This window comes from Salvia splendens, chromosome 9 (assembly GCF_004379255.2).
Source record: "Salvia splendens isolate huo1 chromosome 9, SspV2, whole genome shotgun sequence".
NCBI classification, from domain to species: domain Eukaryota; kingdom Viridiplantae; phylum Streptophyta; class Magnoliopsida; order Lamiales; family Lamiaceae; genus Salvia; species Salvia splendens.
This window is the reverse complement of record NC_056040.1, coordinates 30,125,032-30,130,313: the sequence shown is the minus strand read 5'-3', so window position 1 is coordinate 30,130,313 and position 5,282 is coordinate 30,125,032.

Below are 5,282 nucleotides of genomic sequence, written 5' to 3'. Positions count from 1 at the left end.
TTCAGTTCTTCAGCCCAGTCCAGTTTCTCATTCCTCAACACAACCATGATTACCTGAGTTCCAGAAGCTCCCGGAGTTCCATTCATCCTCGTTCCAGCCAGCAAGATCATAGTTTAGGAGTTCCATCGCCCGGAGTGGCAAACACTTTTATTTCGCTTTTGTAGTTTAAATTTCTTGTTTTTCTTCACGATGGATCTGTGTTGCTTTTGATTTTCACGGCTTAGAACTACTTTGTTTGCAGATCCGAACTTGTTTTATGTTATGAAATTGTTTTCTATTCAGTTTACCTCGCTGATCTCTTTTCCTTCTGCCTAGTTAGCTTAGATCTAAAGTTTCTGGTTGTTTTAAGTGTTAAATCGGTTGTTGCTATTTTCATCGTAATTTTCTCTGAGTTAGTACAATCGGGAACTGTTTGATTGTGAAGTAAATCGTTGCATACAAAGTCTAGTTTGAGTTTCGATTCGTTTTCATGTTGACCGGTATGCGGAGTTACAGTGTTGGTGTTTGATTTCAGATTTGGAATTTTTATTTGTGGATCTGTGTTCGTGAGTTGTTATTCTATGTTTTACGTGGCGAATCTGGAGTTGTCATTTAATTTTGATCAAGTGTGTTGAAGAAGATGATGTCCATGTCAATAGTTGGGGACCACTTTTACTTTTTAGATGCTTTTTGCCTTTTGTCCTTCACTTTTAGTTTGTACTCTGCAGATCTGTCAGCCTAGTCACACAATTCCCACTACCTTCGGATATTCCGTTTGGCCCAAAATAGAAACCCAGTACTTCTCGAATATTTTCTGTTACACCATGATTACCCATTTCCACGTACACAGCTGCACCTCTACACTTCTCCCCCATTCTAGTCAGTAGGATACTACTTTTAAATTCTTGCCTAGGTAGAGACTCAACCCGAGCGTGGTAGCTAACCAAACCCTCCAGAATATCACCGCAATAGTTTTAGCGCACCATCTCTGTGGGATTCGACCCCTACCTTCACTATACTACCCAGTAGAAGAGGGTTGAGGATTCTTTGAAAGCAGGTTCTAGGCTAGCGGGGATTCTTATACTGATCAGTAGGATAGATCCTTGCTTGAGCGACACCTACGCAAACCTGAGATCTTTCAATCCGATAATGGAGGAGAATATGAACTTGCAAAGTTCAAGGAGTATTGCGCCGAGAATGGAATCCGCATGGAGAAAACTGTAAAAGGAACTCCACAGCATAATGGAATCGCAGAGCGCATGAACAGAACATTGAACGAGCGAGCAAGATGCATGAGATTGAAAAGTGGATTGCCAAAGAATTTTTGGGCAGATGCAGTCAACACAGTTGCATTCCTAATTAATAGAGGTCCATCAGTTCCCTTGGAGTTTCGGATACCCGAGGAGGTTTGGACAGGAAAAGAGGTAAATCTATCTTTCCTATGCATCTTTGGTTGTGTTTCTTATGCTCATGTTAGTTCCGTTGAGAGAAGCAAGTTGGATGCTAAATCTATTAAGTGTACGTTCATTGGTTATGGAGGCGATGAGTTTGGTTATAGACTCTGGGATGAGCAGAATCGTAAGGTTATTCGCAGTAGAAATGTCATTTTCAATGAACAGGTATTGTACAAGGATAGATTGGAGGCGTCGAGTCCCAGCAGTTCTGAGCCACAAGTGGTCGAGCTAGACATCTCAAACTCGAGTGGGAGCAAAGAGAGTCAGAATGCTGAAGAGGTGCTTGAAGAAGAACCAAGCACTCCACCACCGACTATTCCGCTGCCTAAATCGACTAGAGAGCGACGTGCACCTGATAGGTACTCGCCCTCTAATTTCTATTTGTTACTTACTGATGATGGTGAGCCCGAGTGTTATGCAGAGGCAGGAGAAGGCCCTGATAAACGAAGGTGGAAAATTGCCATGGATGATGAGTTTGCCTCTCTTCTCCTGAATGGCACATGGGAGCTTGTGGAACTTCCTAAAGGGAAAAAGGCATTGCATTACAAGTGGGTCTATCGAATCAAATGTGAAGCTGATGGTAGCAAGCGCTACAAGGCTAGGCTGGTTGTCAAGGGATTTGAGCAACGATACGGTATTGATTATACAGATGTGTTCACTCCTGTTGTGAAACTAACTACTATTCGTTTAGTATTGAGTATGGTAGTTGCAGAAAATCTATTGTTACATCAGATGGATGTAAAGACGGCATTCCTTCATGGTGATTTGGAGGATGAGTTGTACATGACACGGCCTGAAGGATTCGTAGTAAAAGGAATGGAAAATCTTGTGTGCAAGTTGAAGAAGAGCTTGTATGGTTTAAAGCAAGCTCCAAAGCAGTGGTACAAGAAGTTTGATGGATTCATGATGGAGATTGGCTATAAAAGATGCTACGCTGACCATTGTTGTTACTACAAGAGGTTTGACAAGAGCTATCTTATCCTGTTATTATATGTTGATGATATGTTGATCGCAGGAGGTGATCAAAAGGAGATGGATAAGTTAAAAGGGCAATTGTCTGAACGATTCTCCATGAAAGATCTTGGAGAGGCTAATCAAATTTTGGGCATGAGAATCGAGCGTGACAAGGCGGCAGGAAAATTGTATCTTTCGCAAGCTGCTTACATTGGTAAGGTTTTGGAAAGATTCAACATGGATAATTCGAAGCTAGTAAGTGTGCCTTTAGGCAGTCACTTTAAGCTGTCAAAGAAGGAGTCGCCGAGTACAAAAGAAGAACGTGCTGAAATGAAGAAAATTCCTTATGCTTCAGCAATTGGCAGTATTATGTATGCAATGGTGTGTACGAGGCCTGATATTGCACAAGCAGTGGGAGTAGTGAGCCGGTTCATGGGTGATCCGGGCAAGCAACATTGGGAAGCAGTTAAATGGATCCTTCATTACTTGAGAGGTACTACAGAAAGTGTCTTATGTTTCAATGGCAAGAATGTCGAGCTGGCAGGTTATGTGGATGCAGACTTGGCGTCCAATGATCTTGATGGGAGAAGAAGCACAGCCGGGTATGTATTTACTTATGGTGGTACTGCTATTTCATGGACTTCTAAGTTGCAGAAGACCGTTGCTTTGTCTTCTACGGAGGCTGAATATGTAGCTGCGACAGAGGCAAGCAAGGAGATGGTGTGGTTGCAGAGTTTCTTAGATGAACTTGGGAAGGAGAACAAGAGTAGCATACTCTACAGTGATAGTCAGAGAACTATTTTCTTGGCGAAGAATCCAGTGTTTCATTCTAGGACAAAGCATGTGGAGTTGAAGTATCATTACATCCGACACCTAGTGGAGATGAAAATCCTGCAACTTGTGAAGATACTTGAAAGTGAGAATCCTGCAGACATGTTTACTAAGGTGGTGACCTTAGAGAAATTGAAGCTATGCATAGCTTCAATTGGCCTTGGAACTTGAAGAGAAGGTTAGGCGATGCTAAGCGGATGAAGGGATGAGATCACGAGGAAATGGTTGTTTAGGAGTTGTTAGTCTCCAAGTGGGAGATTGTTAATTATGGAGCCTAATTTATCTCCTACCATGTTTAGGATTTGCTTCCTTGAAGTATTTTTTCCTTGTGATATATGTTTCCTAGTTTGACTAGAATTAGGGCTCTCTAGTTGCTTATAAATAGAGGTGCTCCCTCATTGTTAAGTTATCCTTATTCTGAATTTATATAGTGAAATCTCTGGCTTGGCATCGCCCCCAGACGTAGATACACATTGTATCGAACTGGGTCAACAATTTCTTGTGTTCATTCTCTTTCATATTCGTGATTGCCTGTGTTTATTTCCCAACAACCTCGCTCATGCCGCTCCCTGCCGACTGCTGTTCCTGGTGGTAATACCCCTGGAACTTTTGGATTTCATCGTTGGCTCTTTCGATGGCATTGCGCACCATACTCTCATTGTGCTCAATGGTTTCATCCGGTCGGTTGGCATTATACCGGCGAGAGACGCGCCACCAAAACCTGTCCCCGGTTTGGTTCGTGCCGATTTCCGCATCTTCGGATATTGCCAAATAGGCTTTGAATAACTTCTCCATCTCCCCCGGAGTGTATGTGGTGCGGACGTTGGGGTCACTGGTACTGCCACGAGTACGAACACGGACACTCCGAGGAGGAGGAGCGCCGGAACCGATGGAGCTGCGGCAGTGCGTTGCCTCGACGCCGGCAGCATGGTGGCGGCTGATGAGGCGGAGGCGGCGACAGATTCGGAGGGGGAGGGGCTATTGAGTTTGCAGGATTTCGTGATGGTAGTGGAGGGGGGCGGGAAAGGATGAGAAGCAGGGCGATTTGAAGGCGGCATTCGAACTCTACATGCCGGAGGAAGCGCGTGCATTACTCCAGAGAGCTTGAAGGGAATGTTGAGTAGATGGGGCAGAAGAAGTGTTCACGCCTGCAAGAGATGCCGCTTTTAAATTATTTTAGAATAATAATTTTTATTTTTTATGTTATTAAAAAATCTGAAAAAAATATTTAATTCGGTCAAAATCAGCTAAAATAGTCGTTGACCGTTACTTTTTGACAGAGTCGTCCAAAATGGACTGATTCTGGCCCGAGTTCAAATGTGTGGGATGCAATAATTCAAAACATAATGTATAAGATTAAATTCGTAAAACCGCCGGACAAATTTTGACCTATACTGATTAATTTATGTACGTTTTCTCGTTCTTTTATACTAATAGATTAAATTGTGTTTTAATTCTCACCAATAGTGTACCTAAAATAACGGTTTAATGAAAGTTAAACTTTTTTTTTGTTAGTCACCTTCCACCTACTGTTTTTTTTGAAGGAACCTTCCACTTACTGTTAAAACTTAAAAGCTCATAATTTACATTTTTCCATAAGTCATTATACCTAAAAATAACGGTTTAATGAAAGTTAAACTTTTTTTTGTTAGTCACCTTCCACCTACTGTTTTTTTTGAAGGAACCTTCCACTTACGGTTAAAACTTAAAAGCTCATAATTTACATTTTGCCATGTCATTATTTTAATATTATTATATTTACTTATTTACTAATTGGACTATATATTTTACTAACACATTACATTTATATTATATTAATATAAAATTAATAAATAATAATAAGATTCATACTCTAATAACTTTTATAATCGATTTCCTTTACGTTTTATAAAATGGGATTTTTAATTTAAAAATAAAGGGAATAATTATTAATAACAATTTTAGAAGTGTTGATTGTAATTTTGCCTATCTTAACACACATACAATAATGGTTTAATATATTATTGTATAATATACCTTTATGTGCATGAACTAACTTACTTTTAATTTATAACAAATAACTGT